Below are 24,077 nucleotides of genomic sequence, written 5' to 3' on the forward strand. Positions count from 1 at the left end.
TGGGAAAGTAATTTTACTTCTTCGTGGCTTGTTGGAAAATAAAATAAGGTTACCTATATGCTTTCTGAAAGGGTGTTAAAAGGAAATAATGTATATGTATTAAAAAAAAAAAAAAACCTCACACACAAAAAGTACATGAAAGTGCCTGAAGGTGCAAATGTGAAAGTGATTTTATTTCATATGACAAGGACATCAAATAAAGATTCCATTTACGTTTGTGGATTTTTTTTTTAACCTGTGATATTAAGGTTCTTTTTATTCCCATTATTGATTCATACGCTAAGCTTATCAAGTATTCCTAGAATCATTTAGTTTCAAGTTACAATGGACCTTAGAGTTCACACTGGCAGATCTAAGCATGCTCATTCCCTGCTGCTAAAAGGGAGGATGGAAGAAGCTACGGAGAAAGCTTCCAGAACAAAGGATCAGAGTGGCAGCATTGCTGGGTCATAATCCAAGAATGAGGAAACAGGCCCATTGCCGGAGCTGCCTCTTATAAATAGTAATGACAGGACGTGTTGCACAGGGAAAGATAGCCATTTGAAGTTGAATTGGAAAGTACACTTTAAACTTCTGTTAGTTATTACGTACAGAATTTTTTTTATAAGTCTGTAGTGCTTTACTTGTTATCCTTGTGTATCCGATTCTTCTGTTGTGGTTTGCATCTAATGTTTAAATCGACTCAGTATTTTGGACGTGGGAGGGGAAGGGGGTGGAATAGTTAAAAACAAACACAACAGCAACAACAGAAACAAACTCCTTAGTTTGTTGGGATGCACGATCTAGTTATGGGTTGTCAATAAGAAACAGCTGTTTGTTTGTTGACAGCCCGCCTTGCCTCTCCCATAATCAAGCTGTTTCTCATCATATAATTACCAGCTCTTTAGTATTTGAGGCTTGTTGTGGATTTATAGTTGGTTATATAACGTTTGCCAAAACGTCATAGTTTAGATAAAAAATTAGTGACTCCCTTGTAGTTGTTCTACTGAAATATGAATGTGGGCTGTAATAAAAGAAAGATGCCTGAAGAGACTTATGAAATTCATTTCAAACTCAAGGGAATGTAGAGGGTGTTGTGTGTGTGTGTGTGTGTGTGTGTGTGTGTGTTTTCTAAGGAGGGAGTGTCACCGTAAGTCTTGCCCGTCCATCTCGTAGACTCTATTGCCATTCTGAAAAGCGTTCAGTGTTCTTCTCACGAGTGTAGTTAAGCAGCACAGATGTGGGTGGCAGGATTGATTTCGTTCTGATCTAGAAGGACATGGTTTCGTTCTCCTATCCATTCTCTTCTTTTTTCTGTCTTTTCAAAATCCTGTTCTGATGTTGAAGCCAGAAATGAAAGGAAATAAAGTCAAGTTTCAGTTCTCTGAGAGTCCAAGGTGATGTTTCAGCCCCCTGGGTAGCTTTACTAGTTGAACCAAAGCTGGATGTGCCTCCTACCCTAAAGAGAACCTATCTAGGACAGTTTTATAAACAGACCCCTTTTTCAGTCTGGGTTATGCTGAGTGAGGTCCTTTTTGAAATAAGGATAACCTGTGTTTTAGAAAAAGAAGCCCGAAAGGTGACGTTTCCATTGCTCCATTTAGTTTTACTCTTCAAAATAGAGCAAAAACATTTCCTAATCGTGCTTAAGTCACAGCTTCTTTTGGAATGAAAGTTTCTGTCCATAGTCTTCTCATAGTACAGTTACTTCAAAAAAAAAAAAATCCCTTTTGAAGACTATAGTTCCACAAATTTTAATTTTCATAGATTCCAAAGTAATGTAACAACTTCTCCTTCCTTTAATAGGTCTAAAATTATAATGGAATTTAGAATATTTTTAGTAATTTTCTCTCTTCGGTCTCAAAGGCAATGTTACATAAATTAATTTTTTCCTGTATAAATATTTATCTTGAAAGATAAAATAATATGGGAATACTAAGTGCTCTTCTTGATAGAAGGTGTGACCAGGAAAAGGGAATACTTCAAAATTTGTAAAAAGTAAAATTTTGAGGGGAAATGTATATTTTGCGTGTGTATAGTTTTTGTTTCTATCTTTTTAAAGGTCCATGCTGTATCTTTCATCAGAAGCCCACATCTATTCTTTCCTAAAAGCAAAAGTCATAGAAATATTTTACTTTCCTTTAAAAGAATATGTCAAAATGCTTACTCTCTCATAGTCCATGCTCCCAAACGTCAGTGGGAATTTGTCTAACAATGATTTCCACCAGGTGGCCAGGGATAGTCAGTACTTAGGATTATTACCAGAATATGAAATGTTCTGATTTCGTGTGTGTTTTTAATACATCATGAGAATGACATTTCATGTAGCTACTTGAAACTCATCGGAGTTACTATCAGGGCAAGATTTAATTCTTGATTTTAACACCTGGACTGTGCCATGAAGTTGGAATCCAAAATTAAAAGATTATGTCTAGCTTAATCGGGACAGGTAGAAATGATGGAGTAAAAAAATGAATATTTTCCTTTGTACAGCTGTGCATATATTCTTAGGATCCGTTAGTTAGCCGAAATCTGTTGTCTTAGCAGTATTCAGGTGCATAATTCAGTCAAATGAATCACAGATGATCCATTTTAGAAGCACTTTACTATTTGGGTGTTAGGAAGATAATTTAGTTGTAATTTTAAGAAAATCACTTAATGGTATATTGAGTTTTAGCTCCCCCGAATCTATGTGGACAAAAATTATTGTTATAAATAAAAGAAGTGCAAATCCTTTATTCCAACTGCCTGTTTTTTTGGGGGGGGGGATGAAGGAGATTTAGAGATGTTATAGGATGTAATTACAGTTTTCTATTTTGTTTCTCCATTAGACATTTCTGTTTGGAGAAGTTTTCTTAAAAACTATGCTAAAAATCCATTGTTACAGGGCCATTAAAAATGCTGTTTTATTATCCAGTGATTAATATCCATGACCTTTATTTTTGGATCAGGTTCATAAATATATACATTTTTCTATGTCAGTCATTGTCTAGAATTTCATTTTTGTTCTGCTTTCCATTACATACCATGAATTATATGAAATTAATTTAATCGCTCCTACAAACAGAAATTAAATGTGCCCTAATCCAGAGTTACGTTGTTTGCTTTTACAACTGTAAGTCATAAGTAATTAATTTTCCTTGGAAAATTAATTCACTTACCATTCCCAGTAGCATCATATGTTGACACAGGGTTATACATAGTTTAATATTTTTCTTCAGCATGCTGGCCTCAACTTTAGAAGACCTTAAATGAAAACAAATTAAAATTGACTCAACTGTATATAATTTGGAGTCATTTAAAATAAGTGTTGTTGTTATTGCTATCATCCAGGTGACTGGAGAATTACATTCAAACCTTACAAAATCTCCATTAGTATATTAACAAGTCTGAAACAATAGTAGTCATTAGTATTTTCTGTTCCTCAATTCTGGGTAAAACAGTTTATACAACAACCACCAGACAGCAGCAGCATGGTGTTTTACCATCACTTAATTGCTAGGGAAGCGAAGCAGGTAGCTTACTTGCTGGACGTTTTACCGCCTAGAGTATCAGCCATCATATCTGATTCTTACAGAGCTTATTTTCGGTGTCCGACATCAGTCAGTAGACGGATTTTCTTCAAGGTCATCTTAAAACATAGACTATGAAAGATATTTTGTTTTAACCCCCTACATATTTTTTATTTTAATGACTGCCTTTCTCTGATTCTTTCCTGTTTAATACTTTTTTTTCCTTTGCTTTCCATAAAGGCTAATGTGGAAAATGAAATAAGCAAAAGTCTTTCAGTTAAATAAGTTAGGTTTCCCCTAGCTGCTTCTTATATTCTGGGAACTCAGAAAATATGAGCAAACCAAATTTAGCTTTTCTTTTGCATTTGCCAGGAGGTTATTTTGTAAGGTGATTTTTTTTTTCTGGTTCATAGAACTCTATAAAACATATAGTGTTTATTACTTTATTTATATTTATTTAAGTCACTAAGGTGAAACTCTAGTGATGGTGGCAATGTTACAGTTTTAACAAGTGGGGGCTTATTTTATAAAGGTGCCTTTGTGGCCACAGCTTTCAAAAATGCAGGGGGTTAGCAGTGAAATGCTCTTTATGCCTTTTGGAAAGAAAATCTGCTGTTTAATTCCAGTGTAAAGGTACTACTATAATACAAAATCACCACTGTTATTTTTTATTATTTTATTCATTGTTACAGTTAGTTTTTTTGATCTGTACTCAAGGAGTGAGCTATGTACATTCCAAAGCTGCATGAAGAAGAAAAGTGTTTTACTTGCTACTTCTTTCATAAGGAGGATGACAGAGGAGTCCCCTTCCCTGTGCTTCAAAGGGTTTCTCTGAGTGGCCTTCAGAGTTATGATAATGACTTTCTGTTTAATCATCAGACAAAATTAAACCATCGCACGTGTCAAGTCATATACATTTATGCTTATGCTCTGACTCAGACACAGAGTGTTAGGCAGTCAGGTTTAAGGGAAAGCAGTCTTTCAAAAATAATTTATGTAGGCATTTTAGGCAATCATTATTCTAAAAACTTTCTAAGCCGCTCATCATATACCTACAGTGCGATTACCTATAAATATGTATGATAATCCTGAGTGCATTCTCACACAGCTTCTAACAAAAATGCCTTTGCCTTCTTTCAGAAATGAATACAACAGGATTAGTTTATCCTTGTTTTGAGATAGAAAAGTAAACGTGTGCCGGTAGGCATTTGCTGGTATAAATCTGCATTGCATTTTATAATATACTCTCTCAAAATATTACATTTAAATGGGAAGAATTTGTCATGTCCTTTATTGACTTTTATTTTGTATCAAAATGAACACCTTTTAGAGAAACATTTATTTTTCTATTGAGCTAAGAAGTGTAGAGGGTTGTATGTGGGGCGCGTACACAAAAAGGTTGCAAGAGTGTGGAGAAAAGAAGGGCTGAGTTTCAGCGACGTGGTACTTTACTCAAAGCTGGCAAATGCACGTTATGTTAAAATTTATAAGAATTATGGATTCAAGAAACAGTGTTAAGAGAAGCAAAATCTTTCACTTTCCATGATTATTTTGTGGATTCAATTAGAATGGAACTAACAAGACTTTGTGGTAGAAATGAGTGCTCTTTTTAAAAAGTGTATCATATGGAGATAGTACAAAGCTTATAATCCGCTGAATAATAGTTGTGACAGATGTTAAAAACTATTTGTGCTATTTGTGACAAGTCGACAAACAAGTGTGTGTGTGTCAGGAGGATTCTGAGGAACTTTGAACACATGCTGGCTTGGGTTTGGTCAATAAGATTTTATTTTTAATCTATAAGCAGAGCATAAATAATAGCTCCCTAAAGTATGGTGGAAGTGGGTTTTGCCGATGGCTGATACCTGTTGGAGAGTGACAGTGATGTCTTATAACCTGTTAATTGTTCAGTAGAGTCCTTAGCAATGCCACTAGTAGAAAAGCAAACTTGTACTTAATGAGATGTACAGCTATTATGTTCTGTTCCACACTGCTCTGTCAGAAGATTAAACTTAAATGAGTTTGTAGTTCTATTCACGAAAGTGATACTTAAATTAAAGGGATGTATAGAAAGGTAAAATGGCAATTTACCACCACCTGAGGTTTACAGAACTTTTCCAGATCCTTCAAACTGAACCATGCTCCCAATCACATCCCATTCAACCTTAATCTTACACATTGACGTGGGATAGGTTGGGTTACATTTTTGCTTTTACTAGAAACTCAAAGAAAATGGTAGTCAAGGCAGAGAGTACTACATGGGAATATCCTGTTTTTATGCTTCTTTTAATTTTATATACAATATTATATTACATCCTTTTGGCTATAGTAAACAGCTTACCTAGATATTGCCCTTTTCTTTTGCAAGCACCATTCATCGTTTTGGATTGTCTTCAGTCTGATATATAAGAACCCTGCTTCAAAAGACTCTGTGTATATATAAGAATGCGGAATAATTTAATGTCCCCTTTTGATGGGTTTAAATAACCTAGAGACTTATGTTAATTGCAGTGGATGGATTTCCTCATTTGTCCTACTAAACCTGCTAATCAGAAGATGAAAGTGGCAGGAGAACCTTTAAGTAATGTCCCGTCTCCAAGTTGTTGTGTCGTGTTTGCATATTAACCCAGAAGATTTTTGTCTGTAACACACACACACACACACACACACACACACACACACTAGAGGAATCATTTTTGGATTTGATTTTTATTAAATTTGCAGAAACTCCAAGAACTTCTTACCCATAAACATTGCTACTACGTTTATCATTTTTAGAAATAACACTAGTTAGAAGCTATTTAATTTGTTTTAGTTTTAATATTTACCAAATTTATAGGAATCCTCACAATGTTGTTTTATTTTTTTTCCCTCCATATATGTAAACAGAATGAAGTTAAAAATAACTGGTGATTCTCCCCTGGAGTGATTAAAAGAAAAGTAATGTATTGTGTTTGCTAATAGCAAACTTGGACTTATTTTTAACTTATCTTGAAGTTACTATACACTCTATATGATATAACGTGGAAATAAGGAAGGAAGATAGAAAGACTATTCTAGCTAATAAGAGAGTTTCATTCTAGAGGGGCCACCAAAGAGTCTATTGTGATTGACAAGTATTCTAGTGGAGTCTTTCTTCTTTCTTTCTTTCTCTCTCTCTCTCTCTCTCTTTTTTTTTTTTTTTTTTCCTATAGCAGTGTTGAAGTCAGTCAAAGTATATATACAAAGCTGAGTGAATACCAGTTTCCCCAGTACAGGGGCTATTTTTTCAGGAAGTCTAACTCAAACCAGATGTTTTGCCTAGACCCAGAGTTTGTTGCTGCCAAGCATCTCATCAGAGGTCAGAGTTCTGGGCTCCGGGCCCTGCTAGAATTCTTTCACAAATTGCTATTCGGTGAGGTTTTAATCCTAATGGAAAGAATAATGTGCTTGTAAAATCTACAGTTATTACAAACACAGTATACATATTGTGGACTTCAAATGACTACATATTTCATTCCCATAAACAGGGAACACAGATGAATGCCTTGTGTGATAGCTTTAGACATTCTAACTAAAATCTAGTATACAATTTATACCGCATTAACCATTTGCATTTGTAATACCCCCATAAAAGTAACTGTTATCTTTGGGTGACAACTGGTAACCAACTCATGCCCCCCTCTCCCACCAACTTTTTTAAGAAGCTCTGCCACTTCATACAGCTGTTCAAATGCAAGAATTAAAAGCATTTGGAACTAAATATTGGGTATTCTCTTAGGAACCTCTATGAATGCTATAGCACTAAATGAAAAGTTCTTAAAGTAGAGCAGAAGATGCTGTTGCACCAAGGCTTCACTGTCCCGTATTTGGAAACACATATTAAAACTGAATTCATTTACTCACATTAGAATGAAGACTATTTCTCTGTAATGGAGAATGTGATTGGTGTATATAGCTGACCTTGAATTGTGGCTCTTTTGAAAAGATTAAGGGAGATTAGTGAGACTTATTATATCTCTGCTTACTTAATTTTATATACGAATGGTATTAGGTGCTTATTTTGAGTCTTTGCTGTTGTTGATTATAAGCCCAAGAGAAATTCCCAGGTAGATATAGGTGTGTGAAACCAGAGAATCACAATTTGGGCTAGAGTTAAGTATGTTAATTAGACCATACCTACTAAAATTAAATCTGCATTTGGGAGAGATGTGTGTCAGTTTTTGTGTCAGCAAAACAGAGAGAGACTAAATTTCTGAAAATGAGGGAAGTTGAACTTAAAAAGACATAAGACAGCAGATTCTCGCATCCCTGAATTATGTCATACCAGTATGAAAACACTTCTTGGTTTAAATAGTCTGTAGCATTTATTTGGGAGTTGGAGTCTAATTTCTAAATACCACCTGTTTGTTTTCATATTTAAGTGTCAACAATATGGGGTATAATAAGTATATAAACAAAGCTCAAACAGGTTCTCCAAATCTTCCAAATACATAAAATTTGGTTAATCTTGGGAGCCCAGAAAATTCTAATAGAACCTTATGTATGGTATAGGTAGTACTTTTTAAACTACAGTTTTGACTTTCCCTACCATTTCTACAAAAGAAAATCAGTGTTAATATCCTCTCTCCTGCACAGACAACTGCATTGGTGTTCAGAGGAGTCATCATTTCTATGAACATTAAATTCTCCTATTAGCTGTCAATGAGTGGGAAAAAAAATAATTTGTGGAAGTGTGTGATGTAAAAAGAAAATGTTTGTAGGGCATTTGTGTTGCATCACTCTCTTTCCATTGTGCAACAGTTTTTAAAAGCTATTTTCTGGTCAATCTGTATGCTGCTTTATGCCTCTGAAAATCTAGTGTGCTGACAGGTCTTCTACAGAGTCTTACTTTCTGACGTGCATGTTCCTGAGTAAGTACTAGCTCCTTTCCACATACAGTACATCATATTTGCTACCCTTATGTAGTTTCACCTTATTATAGCATTGCTTAGAAGGGATTTTTTTCTTGGAAGAAAGGTGCGAGATCTCGTGGTATTTTTACTGTCTTTGACATTCTAAAAGTGAAATAATGTTTTTTAAAATTTGATTATAAACTATAATTGGTGACCTCCCCCACACTCATAAAGACAGGTGATACCATTATCAATTTCTGTAAAGAAGTTGAAAGTAAATGTCAAAACTTGAGGCTACATTTCATTCTGTATTGTATAATCATTCAAGTGCAATTAAAAGAATAGTCTGAGACTGTGATCAGTTAATGAGAAACAAACAATTTCATATTAATGAGTTCCCATTTGCCAATAATTCTGTCATTTGTAACTTGAATCAGTCATCACTCCTGCAAATAGCCCTTTCAAGACATTATTTGCAATTTTGCCCTCTGTTTTCTGTCCTTGATGTTGTGAAAATGGCCGTCTACTGTTACAGGAATGAAAAGAGATCCCGTTCAAACATCTTTTGTGTTTCCACTTTCAGTGAAAAATGTTTTTCAAACCTGCAGCTGGTTATTTCTGCAGGAGTTCCCACTTATGCTCAGATTTGATTGACATTTTGAAATGGCAGCTTTTCATGAAAAGCTGTTAACTTGTAGAATTCAGTTATGGTACTAAGACAGACTGACTTTGTTCTGTGGCTGGGACCTGTCCAAACTAAATAGAACCCTGCATCTGAATTTAATAGTGCTACTCAGCCAAGATAGGGCAGTTTTGCCTTTTTTTTTTTTTTTCCTCCAAAACTCTGATGCTTCTTATGTGTTCTAAAACTAACTTGATGGATATTCATCCCAACATCTTTCTGTTCTATAATTGCTTTAATTGGCATATATAGTCATTCTCTTACTTCCCCCCTTGAACATCTAATGAACAAGGGCAGTGCTTTATTTTAAGATACGGTGCTGAGAGGAACTTACTTCACAATTAATGTTATAAAGCACAAAAAAATTAGGAATATTATAATTGTTTTCTTCCAGCATAGAGGATCTAAAATGTTTGGAAACATGTTCCTACCAGGACTTACAGATTCAATGGTTCTGTGAAAATATTTTGAAAGCCATTTTGCATACAATACTAATCAAATACAGTTTATTAATATTATTTATTCATTTACTCAATAAATAATTATACCCTCAATTTCAAAGCAAATGTGCTATAAACCATGGGAATCACAAAGAACGTGAACCCTGCCCTTAAGGAACTTTGAATTCACTATCTTCATATTAAACTTAACTGATAATTAGTGCTTCCACATGTACCAATTTATAACATCTAGTGATAATGACGTTTAATTTTTCAAATGCCTCACTGTTCTTGTACTTGATTTCCGTATAATAGTCTCATGAGATGAGTAAGAAAATTTAGTATCCTAGTCCTTTGTGTTTTTTTGTTTTGTTTTGTTTTGTTTTGTTGTTGGCGTTTAGGTGTGTGTATGGTCCCATGCTATCCTGTTAGGAAATGTAAAACTCTGGTTTCACTTCCAGATTTTGGGGCACTATTTGTTTTGTTATATGGGGCTCTTAAACCTGACCATGATACCTGGTTTCACCTGTCCTAGAGAACTGAGACCGTTAATTACTAAAGACCCTGATCACTTTTATGAAGTGATCAGCTTTACCCCTCCAAGTTTCATTGAAATAGGTGACTCAGGTATGATTATACAGTTTGTATTAACTGTAGCTGGCGAATTGCTACTGCTTTACTCTTAGGTAGATAGACTTTAGGTTCCATAGCACATCCCGGCGGGAGCTAGAGCTCTACAGTAGGCTCTGTGACAATGTTGATGTAAGTAAGATGTGGTGTTTTAATTTTTATTCCTATACTTCTGAAACAAAAAGAAATTCAGGGTTGATGTTGGTTGAAAATATTGCTAGGATGATAATTTTAATGTTTCCCTGGACTTTAATTTCTTTTGATGATGTGTAAGGAGTAGTTTCAGAATCTTAATTTAACATATGTGTTAGACATACCATAGATTCATAGTTGGCAAACAGATAGCCAAAAGGCATTCCTTAATCTTTCTGTGGGATTAGTTACTGATGTAACTATTTCAGTGTTCAGATGGACAATATCTATCAAGGGACTTTAAAATGTCCTTTTTCATTTTGACCAATTCTTGTGGGGGGGGTGCGATTATGTCCTAAAGAAGTAAGTTAACTTTTAAATTTTATGCATAAACATATTCTTACAGTATTACCTATAATTAAATACTGAGAAAGCAAAGGAAAATGTTCGATTTTTAAAAAGACTTTGGATTACTGAAGTGTGTCCATATAACTGAATAAGCTACAATTATTTAATGTTAAGTTTCCAAAGAATCTTAAATCAAACGTCCATATATTCAGTCAAAAACTTGGGTTTGTATTTGTATTACAAGAAGAAAAATATGCCTAGGAAAAGTTGAAGGAAAAAGGAAAATCCCTAAACATTAAGATCAGTTGCTCCCCAGTGATAAGATTGTATGTGTCATTTTCTTCTCCTTTGTGCACCTGCACACTTTCCTAATTTGCTGTAATTAAAACATGTAACTCTTATTCTGTGGGGAAAAAAAAGATTTATTAAAATGAGAAACCTAGAAAAAAATCATAGCAACACATTGGAATCTTAGAATCCTGTTTTCTGGTATCTTTCTAAGGGGCAGCTTGAGAGCTTAAATAATGGTTTTAGTTCAGGCAGTGAAAACCAGTTACCTATGGGCCATATTCCACCAGCAGAGGATTTCATTTAGCTAGCACTGGAATTTTAAAATAATTTTTAAGTTTGATTGGAAAGGACACACCACCCGTGAAACCACCAGCCCTTACCCATCTCCGTCATATTCCTGGCCTGATTTGTATAACCTCCCAGGCCTCTGAGATGCATATATTGTATTTGTATAGGGTCTGTGCCTAATGCTGAATACTTATCTCAATAGTAGAATGATCCATTCCAGTTTTGGGGTTTTGTTTTGCCTGCCCAACAGATGAGAATGGTGGTGGTGGTGGTGGTGGTGATGTTGATCATAGCAGTTAGCATTTGTTGAGCCCTTATTCTGTGCCAGGCTTATAATAAAACTTAGATTAACCATGTAATCTAATCTTCACCATATTGTTAGGCCAGGCACTATCTCTTCTTCCATTTTATCGAGGAAACAACTGAAGCTCACAAGGTTAAAAATCTGTTAATAGTAGAGCCAAGATTTGAAGCTAAGTCTACTTTGATTCAAAGTCTGTGCTCTTAATAGTTAAGTTGTATGCATAATTAATATAATTGAGCATCGCTGGGCATCTGTAACCATGCTGCTTATGTTATTGAAGAGAGGACTTGGTTACAGTTGCCATTCTTGTTTATGCATGTCACAAATGAAAGGAGAAAAGGGTTTTGGTAGTATTCTTTATACTTCTGTTAAACAATAAACCATGTTACTTCATTTTTAGTTTGTAACTGTACACTGTATGTTAAGATATAGAGAGGAAATACTGGCATTTACAATGAAAACTTGGTATAAATGTCATTTTCTATACTAAAGAATTGAATACCTGTTTCTTAATATAAAATTATGTTGATTTCAAATATGCAATTCTTATATGTTCAGTCCCTGTTACGTAGCATATTCAGGAACATTACATACCCATGTCGTAAGTATCTAACTAAAAACAAGGCTCTCTGGTAAATACTTTGGTACATAGCTTTCATACCTCTGTATACCTAATGCCTATTATTTCACATATATGCTTTGTTTTACCATTTGGTTTTCTTTTGACGAAAGAGACCAATTTGGGGATTCTGTGTAGAGGGAGAAAATTGGTTTATATAGAACAAAATAATGCTTTCCAAAGTTTTTAATAATCTCATGAGGGTTAAGTCACGTGGCTCTGATCTCTGAATCCCGTTTAGGAACTGTGACATGCCATTTTCAAATTGTTTACAAGTGATGGGAAAAGGAAAAAAAGAAGTGACCTCTGCTTTAAACTCTCCTTCATTCAGCAAACACAAAGCATTTATTACACTAGTAGTACGTGGAAGGTTTGAAAAGAGGAAAAAGCAGTAAGTAAAACCCTACCATTGATAGATAACTGTTTGGAGGTGTGTAAGAGGTAAATGCTTTGACTTTGTGCATGTCAAAAAGGCATTTGACTCTCACACTTGAATAATAGTTTCCCTGGGTGCAGAATTTTAGGTTGAAAATAATTTTCCCTCCAAGATTTTGTTGCTTCCATTCTATCACTTTCTATCATGCAGTGGTATTGGTGGTGATCCGATTCTCATTCCTTTGAGGGGGACCTGTTTTTCACATCCCTGGAAGTTTTGTTGTTGTTGTTGTTGTTGTTTTTCCATTTTCCTTTATATGCCTAGGTGCTTGTCTCTTTTCATTCCTTGGGCTAGACACTTGTATCTTTTATAATCTGAAGATGTCATTTGGCTCTGTTAAAATACCTTGTGCTATGCATTTGATTTATTGTCCTGTGTTTTCTCTAACTTTGCTAAGGTAGATAAGGACCATCTTAGGTGGAATCTGTCTCTCTTTTCTGAAATTTTCAGCCTTTGAATTTTGTCATTGTTGTGCTGGGCCAGCCCTCAACTTTACCTTCTAATCATTTTATTTTGAATATATCATTTTGGTAATCTTTTTTTTTAATATGAAATTTATTGTCAAATTGGTTTCCATACAACACCCAGTGCTCATCCCAACAGGTGCCCTCCTCAATCTTAACTTTAATTTCTAAAAAATGATCTCTTGATCTGTAATTCCTTTCTTATGGTATTATTTCTTGTTTGTTTTTATTTTTAGCTACAACATTTTCTTTTATTTTCCTAAGAATGCAAACCAGAGGGATTTCCCCCTCTATCTCTGTTTCTCCTGCTTTTTTTGTTTGTTTTGTTCTTCTGTTATCTTGATATTCCTTGAAATGGAGACTTTTTCAGTCTTTAAGAGAGCCATGGTGATCTCTTCCTATTTAAGAATATGGCCATATGAGGCCAGATGGAGCTTTGCTATATGCAAGTAGTTTGCTTTATTGTGATCTCTTGAGGAGAGGTGTCCGTTCTTTAACTGGGCAATGTCTACATGCCACATTTCAGAAGACTTTTTCCCTGGGGCCTTTTTAGTTTCCTTAGTGAAGAATCCTACATTTTTTTTCCTCTTTGGTGAGGGAAGGTAAAATAAATATTTGCTGTATAGGTGGAATAAATGTTTTGGATGCTGCTTGTGGTGAATTTGGAGGTATACTGGGTTGACTAATGTGCCCCCCAAATTCATAGCTACCCAAATCCTCAGAACATGGTCTTACCTGGAAGTAGGGTCTTTATAGATATAATTAAAATAAAGCCATACTGGATTAGGGCTCACCCTAATCCAATGACTGGTGTCTGTATGAGAAAACACACACACAGAGAAAAGAACACTATGAGAAGATGAGATAGGGATTGGAGTGAATATAAGTGGAAGCCAAGGAATACCAAGGACTGCCAACAGTACCAAAAGCTAGGAGAGTGCAGTGGAGCGGGTTCTCGCTCAGAGATGGTGGACTTCTAGGCTCCACAGCTGTGAGAGAGTACATTTCTGTTGTTTTAAGCTACCTAGTGTAAGGCAATTTGTCGCGACAGCCCTAGGAAACTAAAACAGGGGGTGCAGCAAGCAGTCTTAACGATCTGACCAGCACGCTCACCAGACCTTCTGAGCAGCGTCTGTTGCCTTCCGGCCTTCTGCATCTGGGCACTGTACAGAAGAATTGCAAACGGCCAGACCTCAGACTTGAGAACTCAGGCAAGAGTAAAGGATTTCCAATCCTTAGGTCTGTGAGATTTTAGCTTTAAAGGTGAGGGAAGGATTCGCCTCTCCCCTGGTGTGAGTAAGGGCTAGAAAGACTCAGTCGTGGCAGGGTGTGGCAGAGTTTTTTGTCTACACTCCTGTTCTTCTCTCTCAGCATGTGTAGTTGGGAGACCACCAGCCCATCCCTGGCATGGTAGAAAGGACTATGGTCTCTGGACTTGCGGTTCCAACATTAGGAGCATTTATGAAGTAGCGACCTGATTCCCCACCTCAGATTTCTATCAGGATTGATTGTCTTACGCACCGAGCTCCTTTTTCCATGGTGTGCTGTCCTGAACCATCTCCTTTTTATGTGAAATCAGCCTGCCGAGAGTCCTGGCACGTTAATTTTTACCTCTCACAGAAGGCAACTGTTTTATAGTCTGACTCAGAATGAATGCCCCAGGTCTTATTCCAGTATGGTCTCTGGCGTACCCCAGGCCAGAGCTTCTCCAGAGGTTCCGCCTGGTTCATGAGCGCCTTCCTCATCTGTGTCCTCTGCGTGATGTACCAGCCTGCAGCCTCTTCCTTCTGACTTTCCTTCCTCAAGACACCTAGACTAAGGCCTTGAGGAACACATGTTCCTAGCCACTGGACTTTCTCTAGTACCAGGTACCATGGAGGTTTAGGCAGGGGGGAAAGTCCCAGCCTTTTTGTCTTTTTAAATTATCTTTCTATTTTTGTTACACTTTCTAGGGAAGATTTGTAGAACTCAAGCCTTTAAATTCAATTCCTGTTAAGATGGATAGTTTCCCAGGTGAGCTATCAATGGTTGAAAAGTATATCTGATTTTTAGAACTAGCCATTATTAAAACAAGTATGGCATGGTTTCAAGTCACTGACGACATGTGGTTTTCTATGCTGTCTATGCATTGCTTTCTGTAACGAGTTTCTCACTTTGTTCCATGCCTTGACTAGCACTACTTCCTTTTCTACCACTTCTTTGCTTCTGGGAAGGTATTGCTTCTGTAGATTTCACATTGTAGAGTGAAATTCACCTTATGGTGACCCCTAACCTATGTAGTAAATCCTCTGAAATTAATTTTGGTTCTTTCTGATCTGTGCCCCCATATGACTCCCCCCAAGGTTTCATTATTAGATTTTGACAGCCTTTTAAATTTGTAAGTGCCACAAATTTGTCACTAGAGATGAATGGGTAAAAAGAAAATTCCTTGCAGTGGAGGATATGGGTAAAATATTTCAAGCGACAGATCTGCATCAATAATGTTAATGTTTATAGGGTGATGAAAACCATATAAGTCTTAAGCCAGAATCTTGTTTCAGCTGAGTCCCAGAAATTTTGACCACAGAAGCCAAGGCACATTCCATTTATTCCAACAAATGTTTTTTTCAAGTCCTTTCCAACTGTCTGAAAGACAATTGTCACTCTTGAATGTCTGAAACATTAATTTTTTTCTGCCATATTAGTGAAAAGCAATGGAAACATTGTCTACTATTCCCAAGGAGACTTTTGTCTTGCCTTGAGTTCTAAAATGGAAAGCAAATTTGACAATGTTATTTTGCCCTCTATTTTTCATGTTCATTCTCTGGCGAGGTTTTTAAGAAATTTTGCATCATTCTTTTTAACTGACTTCTGGCCTTGTTTCATGCCAGAAGATTGCCTTTACTGAGCACTGAGCAGCCACAGTCACAGATTTTCCTTGTTATTGATACCAATGGCGTTTGCTCAGTGGTTTCTAATTTTGGTGAAAAAGAGTATTAATATTTGGGGGACGAAGAAGTACATTCAGAAGACATCTAGAAAAAACATAATTGAAACTATCATGAATATGATGCCAATGAGCATAAATGTGTATGTATATGTATTTTTTTAAAGAGAAGGATAAATAATATTAAACCATAATAGTATGGTCTTTTGTTTATCTGCGTAGTGATTGTCATATTTTCTTAAAAAACATTAACGAAAAATGATTTATTAAAAAGTCAGCTATTATAAAGTTTTCAAGGGAAATTAAAAGTAGTGCTTAGGAAGAAGAAGAAAGAAAAAGGAGAGATAAATACCAAGATTAAAAATTAAAAATTACTACCACCACCCCCCTCCCCCTCTCCAAGCCTGCATAGAAGCTTTCCTTGACTATGGGTATTTTTTACCAAAGTCATCTGGAGGTGATACCCTAACAATATAGCAAGCATGTTCATTTTACAATGGAAATTTCATATTACAGAAAGCATTATTATATTACAAGTTGTTATGAAGACAGGTTTCTTGAAGTGGGCCCTTATATTACGTTGTCCTAAGTAAGTTATAATAAAATAGCTAATTAGTATTTATGAGATACTTAGTAAGGATGGAATGAGATTATTTTCTCCCTTTTGCAGTGGATGAGAGAGTAAGGTAGCAAGATGTTACTTAACTTGTTTAGTGTTTCTCACTGTCTTTCATTTTCACTTATTTCCAAAGGTTAAGATATATAGCATAGGCTATACAGTCGAATTTCCTGAGTTCAAATTTTGGCTTCATCATTTATTAGCCTAGTGAACCTGGGCAAGTTATCAAATTTGTCTTCATTGTCATCTTAATCATCATCATCACCATCATCATCATCCCTAGTGTAGAATTATAGTGTGTTAGCACTGGAAAGTATTTAAGAAACTATCAAATCCAACCCCCTTATTTTCTAAAGAAACCTAGGCAAGAAAATCAAGTGACTTAATTTTTTAGTAACTAGAAGAGTAATCTTTTAACTTTTATGTCCTTTCTATTGCAAAAGTTTTCAGATTTGATTTTGTGGTCTAGTAAAATAACTTAAAATAAATAAATAAATAAATAAATGTGGTCCTGGTATCCAGTCTCCAAAATGGTTTAAAGTAATCCCTACCTTGTGGTATTAACACTCTGATATAGTCCCTTCCCACATTGTACTGGTCTTTGTGACCAGTAGACAATGACAGAAGTAATGGCATATCCCTTCTGAGATTAAGTTACAAAAGTCATTGTGGTTCTGTCTTGGATGCTTTCATTCTCTTGGATCACTCACTGGAGGGAAGCCAACTTCCATGTCGTGAGCAGCCCTAGGAGAGACCTATATGGAGAGGACCTGAGGCCTGTGGCCAACAGCATTTGAGGAGCTCAGGCCATCAGCCAACCATGATGCGAGTGAGCCATCTTGGAAAAAGATTTTTCAACCCACTCAGATCTTCAGATGATTTCAGCCCCAGCTGACAATTTGACTGCAGCCTCATGAGAGCTAGAACCATCCAGCTAACCTGCTCCTGGATTCCTGACCCATAGAAACTGAGATAATAAATGTTTGTTGTTTTAAGCTGCTAGATTTGGGGGTATTTTGTTACACAGCAGTAGATAGCTAATATAGTAGGGTTATGGAGAGTGATATATTTCTGGGATTTTTTTCCCCCCACATAACAGGGAAAAATTAAAGGACTGTTTTAGTACCAAAATAGCAGGAGTGTCATAATTATATAGTACAGGACAGTTCTTTAAATTGAATAAATTCATCTCGTCGAAAAACTTTGACATTGTTCTTTTTCTCATTTTGCAATTGACCACTAAAAAGTTTGTCATGAACTGACATTTGGGAACCATTGTACTTCATCATACTGTATTGCAGTTAGTAATTTTTTTTTAAAACATTTATTCATTTTGGAGAGAGAGAGAACACAGGCAGGGGAGAGGCAGAGATGGGGAGAGAGGATCCAAAACAGGCTCTGCACTGACAGCAGTGAGCCTGATGTGGGGCTCACGAACCGGGAGATTGTGACCTGAGCTGAAGTCAGATGCTCAACTGACTGAGCCACCCAGGTTCCCTGCAGTTAGTAATTTTTGACTTTGCCTTCTTTTGTGTCCTCAGATGTTTGGTGAATAAAGGAAAATTTGTTGTCTTTTGAAATGCGGCTATAGAAAAACCAAACTGAGAAAACTTGGGTTGTATTCCTTGTTCATGGTAGAAGGTATAAGAGCACATGAAGACAGTCCTAACTTCAATCACTGTAGCCAATATCTGTGTACAGATGTTCTCATCTGTGAATTGAAAGGTTATACTATGACCTCCTGTAAGACTTTCCAGTCCTAAAAGTTTTGAGAAGTTATTGTAATAGAAGGCCTTCTATTGGAATATAGTCTAATATGGGAATTTACTTAACTTAGGAGAAACGGGAGCATAGGTCCTGAAGACCTTTGGCCATCATTCTTTTCTCTTGTACTATTTGCCAAAAAAAGGGAGGTAGCCATGAAATAATTTGCTTTTTACATTTAAAAAAATGTAATTGTTTAGAACTTATCAGGACTGATAGTTACCCAAAAGGAGAAAGAAGGAAAACCACCAATAGAAGGGACATAACTCCTTTTCTTCTGACTCTGACATGAACATACTTATGTCCTAACCTCCATACTTACTGTTCTGCTGCTGTGAAGGAACCAACCATAAATGAAAATGTCCCGGGGCACCTGGGTGGTTCAGTTGGTTAAGTGCCTGACTTTGACTTAGGTCATGATCTCATGGTTCCTGAGTTCGAGCCCTGCATCGGACTGTCTGCTGTCAGTACAGAGCCAACTTTGGATCCTCTGCACCTATCTCTCTCTCTCTCTGCCCCTCTCCCACTGGTTCGTGTTTGTGCGCTCTCTCTCGCGCTCTCTCTCTCTCTCTCTCTCTCAAAATAAATAAAAACAAACAAAAACCCAGAAATGGAAATGTCTCAAAGTAGTCAAGTTTCCCTTGAGAAAAAGAAAAAGTATCTGTCATTCATAGCTGAGCTGGTTAGGTGGCAAATCATAATTATTTTCAGTGTGTCAAAATGCCATAATTGATTTTTCTTATTGACAGAAGGATAGAAAAATTAGAGGGAAAGGGAACAGGAGAAAGTAAATTATAGTTTTATAAGAGAAAAGACTAGTACCCTGTCAAAACAAGGACTGTACTTTCTTCACAAATCTCCTTTTTTTTTCTTTCTTTTCTTTTCTTTTCTTTTTTTTTTTTTTGTCATTACATAGACACTGTCACCATTTACATCAGATTTGTAATAAGAACAATGTGATACAGAATTTTAAAAGCATACCTATTTTGTCAGAATATTTTTAGTTATGGTAAGCCTTATGAATGAATAGAAAATATTACCTTGTAAACAAAAAATGTGTTCCTGGTTGTTACAAAACTTTCCCATAAAAAAAAAAAAAATAGGTAAAGTCAGTGGGTTTTCTTTGCAACCCAAGCAAGAGAGCTGGAATTAGCATCACTAGATCAAATGATACCACTTCACTTCTGAGAAACAGAGAATGGCATTGTGTTCAAAAGCTTGGGCTCCAGCAATAGACCCATTGCACTCAGCTACACCCTGGCAGTGTGACCTTGGGCAACTTGCTTAACTGCTCTGTGCCTCTTTACTCTTAGGCAAAATGGAGCTAATTATACAACAATAATAACAACCACAGGGGTGTGAAGATGAATTAAGTTAGCAGTATAAAATTCCAGACATTTATTAACACCCAATATAAATATTTTCTGGTGTTATTACTAAAAAAATGGATTTTTCTTGTACAAGGAACTTGAAGAACTTTGACAGCTTAGTATATAGCTTCTCTGCAGCCCTTTGTATTTTGCCCCTTCATGGTGGTAACACCCGAACCAAATTATGAATTCTCACTTGACAATTCAGTCCTGTCATGATCATTTACTTATGGAATATCTATCATTAAAGGTTATGTGTCTCATCCAATGAAAATTACTAGGTGTTCATAAAAAGGATTCTGGAGGGAACACTCAGTATAAACCAGTGTAGTTTTTAGGTGAATTTCAGAATTATTTGCAAATAGCAACTGCAAAAGAATTGTATTCAGTTTTTCATTTTTATAGCTGCTTACAGTGCACACTTCCACCTCTGTCACTTGTTGCTGCTCGAGCCTTTCCCTACACTTTGCCTCCCTCCCCAGGTTTTAGATGTTTATTATGTTCATACCTGGAATGCTTCCCCATACATCTCTCCCTTGAGCTCCAGATCCCATATATTTAGCTGCCAACCTGACTTTTCAGTTTGGAAGTCTAATAAATAGACTTGTCTAGAAAAGAACTCTTGGCCTCTGTCTGCTAACTCTCCCTACCTTCCCCAGATTTAAGATGGAAACCATTAAGTGAATCTCTGCCATCTTTCCCTATTTTCGATTAATGACATCACCATCCACCCAGTTAGTAGAGCCACCAACCTATCCTCATTAAAAATTTATTTTTATTAAAATCCTTGATCCTTTCTTTTGCTTCATCATCTCCCAAAATTGACTGCTTCTCCTTTTTTCCACTCCAACCTCCTGACTCTAGACCACAGTCTAGGTATACTGAAAAAGCCTCTTACCAGGACTCCCTGTTTCCACTTCTGTCTGTTTTCAGTCCATTTTATACAGCATGCTTTTTTGCAAATGTGTGTTAGATCCTGTCTCTGTCCCCACTGTAAAAAGAATAAAATTCAGACTCCTTGCCATGGGACCTGTCAGACCCTTGTCTGCTTTATCTCTGACCACTTTTCCTTTTGCCCATTATGTCCTAGCCACACTGCCTCCTTTCAGTTTTGTGAACATTTAGCACAATTCCCTTCTTAGGGCTTTTGCGTTTGTTTTTTCAGCCTAGAATGTTCTTTCTCTGGCTCTTTGCATGGCTGGCTCCTTCTCATTCTTTAAGTGTCTGTTTTACTGTATTTCTTCAAAGAGTCAATCCCAAATCATTCACGTAGCCACCTCCATTCTCTGTGACTATCATGTTACCCTATTTCCCTTATAGCATTTATCACATTATAATTATAATTTTTATTTGTTTACTTAAGTTTTCATCCTGTTTGCTGCTGTAATCTTATTAATTAGAACAAGGCCAAATACAAAGCAGACACTCAAATAATTTATAACACTCATTGAATGAATAAATGAATAGGTTTTTATAAGCATTAGAAAGTTTGTTTTTTATTTGCTTGCTTTTCAGTCCATTCAAGGCACTTCTAAGCTTCACTTTCAAGCTCATTCAGGTTGTTGGCAGAATTCATTTCCCAGTTGTATGATTGAGGGCTTCAGCTTTTTGCTGGCTGCTGGCTAGAGACCACTTTCAGGTTCTAGAGGCCACCCACAGTTCCTTGCCACATGGGCTTCTTCAATATGACTGCTTACTTCATCAAGAAATTAGGAAAATCACGTTTCCCCTGTTAGGTAACTTGATCACAAGAGTGGCATCCTGTCACCTCTGTCATATTCCACTGCTTGGAAGCTCACACTCAAGGTGAGGGGATTATACAAGGAGTGATCACCAGGAGGTGAATCTCTCTGGAGGGTCTCCTTGGGGTCTGTCTGCCACAGTAATTAATGATAAAGTTAAGTGTGACCTGGATCAATGTGACTTTTAAAAAGAGTGAAACTTACTACTTCTTCCAGTTGGAATGACGGAATTGGGTTGCCTCTTGAAATTTTCTGTTCAAAATAGTAGGTGTTATTTATAAACCATCTCTTATGAACCAAGAGACACCCCTGCTTCAAAGGGAAAGAAAGAAGTTTTGTTAGAATATTATAAAAGGGAAGGGACATAAAGAAGAAAAGCTTTCATATAAAGTGGAAGTAAATTTCTAATTCACTTTAAAAGTCAAATTTATTTAAAATTGTCAGTTCTAACTGAGATGTACTCCATCAGAGTATTCCTCTTAGTGGTTTGAGAAATGAATACCATGAATTATTTGTGCTCTTACCTGCTTGTGTAGCTGATCCTATAAGGACCAGTGTTTAGTTCTTATATCCTAGAATTCTTTCCTTAGTAACATCTGTATCCCTCTTCTAAATTCTGGAATTCTCCAATTTGTATTTTCTTTAACTCTATGACCTAACCCTTGTCCATGGCCCAGTTATTCTATGGATCAAATGGGCTTGATTCTGCCCAATTCTGCAGTGACAGAGATATCTTGGGAAAATACTACATTGAGTCTTAATGAAAAAATTGTGTGTAAATATAACATATTTTCATATCAAAAGTATTTTGTCCCCAGGGTGCCTGGGTGGCTCAGTCAGTTAAGCATCTGACTTCGGCTCAGGTCATGATGTCACAGTTCATGAGTTCAAGCCCCGCATTGGGCCCTGTGCTGACAGCACAGAGCCTGGAGCTTACTTCGAATTCTGTGTCTCCCTCTCTCTCTGCTCCTCCCCTGCTCACACTCTGCCCCCCCCCCTCCAAAATATAAATAAACCTAAAAAAAAGTTATTTTGTCCCCAAACCTATTAGCGATATCAAGGTTATGTACCTGTATCAAAGTTTGCTCTTTGACCTTCCTTTCTGGTAAAGGTGCCTAAGTCCATTTTTATTCATCCTGGTGATGAGATCGTCCATGGTAAATGGAGTCCTATGAATGAGTCTCAGAAATCTTGACCTGGGAGCTGGCAAGTCAGGACTTTGTAAAGATTTTTTTACATTCTAGGTCAAATCTCTTACCTTCCTTGGTCTTCTTTTATTGTGTGACAGGATGCTGTACTTTAGCTTATGTTCAAAATGGCAGAAGCGTAAGTTTAATTCAGTTGCCAAGAGAAGAAAGACTTAAGCTTTTCTAATTAATAGCCTCAGAGATTAGTCTATGAGTTAACAAGAACTGTTTTTGACCTAGAAACATACCAGAAACTGTTCACCAGAGGATTTGGTGGCTTGGAATGAGAGACCCTGTGACCATGGTTAGCCTTAACATGCCATGTTAGGGCATCTCAGATTTCATTTTCGGATTTCACCTGAGCGTGCTGTTGATTGGTGCTTGCTAGGACAGTTTTCCCATAATATGAATGTGGGTTGTACTGCTGTAATGCCCTTAAACAATCTCTAGTCACTGGCATCTCCTTTTATTTTAAGGCAACTCTTTTTCTTAAACCAAATTCCCAGCTTCATCAAGAAGAATCCAAAAGCAAAACTGCCAGAAATTGGCTCTTGATTGTTCCTTCCTTTATGCCTTTAAGTTGTAATTTATTGAGTCTGCACCATGTGCTAAGGAGCATAGTGTTAGGAAGTGGGAATACAGAGGAAAGTCTAACTGGCTAGCAAACACACAAAGAGATCCTCAACTAAACCAGTGCTCAAGGAAATGCAAACTAAAACAGTAGTAGGATTGAGCACCTATTGTGTGCCAGGATATAGAAGTGAATGAAATATAAATATAAATTTATATATTTTAAACACACAAACACACACACACACACAACAAACCCGTGTGTAGTAGATGATAAATACTCTAGATAAAAATAAAAAAGGACCTGGGGATAAAAGTGATGTAGAGGATGGAGTTTGGGAACCCTGTCTTCACTCCCACTACAGAAAGCTAGGTACGGAATAATTGTTTCAGATTCTGTGGAGCTCCTAGGCTGAGCCACAGTAATACAGAGGCAGGGGACAGAGGCAAACAAAAGGGAACCTTGCCTTACTATATTAATGCTTCACCTGTGGAAGTACATGAATATGGATTCTGTGCTGGTGTTGTCAGCCTCAGGTGTAATTGGGAAAAATGTACTGTCCACAGTTTTAATGGACCGGAAGATGTTTCATATATGGCTGTATGTGTGGCCACATATGAGTATATGTATGTGAATTTGGGGAGACAAAATGTATCCTTAATGCTTATTACTGGAAATATGGACAGGGAACCTAGTTTTTACAATTTGGGGAGGAAACAACATTTTTTATTACTTTACATTATATCCTCCTTTTATCCCTACCCCCTGTCCCCACCTAACAATTTAAATAGTAGACTGTCAAAATTTCTATGCACAAGGATCTCTTTTTCTCTCTCTCTCTCTCTCTCACGTGCACATTCACACACACAGAAGTTTCAGATCAGATTTTCTACACACTG

At 36.5% G+C, this 24,077-nt stretch overlaps 1 protein-coding gene and 1 long non-coding RNA gene across 5 annotated transcripts in view; one reads left to right on the plus strand and one right to left on the minus strand.

Annotated features, from left to right (window-relative positions):
• SRBD1 (S1 RNA binding domain 1) overlaps positions 1–24,077 on the plus strand; it is a 203,974-nt gene that overhangs the window by 137,483 nt on the left and 42,414 nt on the right. The window lies entirely within an intron of this gene.
• Positions 147–22,207, minus strand: LOC132661960 (uncharacterized). 2 transcript variants are annotated; one of them, XR_009602465.3, is made up of 5 exons: positions 21,945–22,207; positions 21,625–21,729; positions 20,577–20,669; positions 3,141–3,225; positions 147–1,314 (listed from the first exon to the last, which is right to left on the minus strand). It is a non-coding gene; the product is annotated as an uncharacterized LOC132661960 (long non-coding RNA). The 2 variants fall into 2 exon arrangements; XR_009602464.3 differs by having other exon boundaries at positions 21,625–21,732.

The sequence above is a fragment of the Panthera onca genome, chromosome A3, assembly GCF_046562875.1.
Source record: "Panthera onca isolate mPanOnc1 chromosome A3, mPanOnc1 haplotype 2, whole genome shotgun sequence".
In the NCBI taxonomy this organism is placed as follows: domain Eukaryota; kingdom Metazoa; phylum Chordata; class Mammalia; order Carnivora; family Felidae; genus Panthera; species Panthera onca.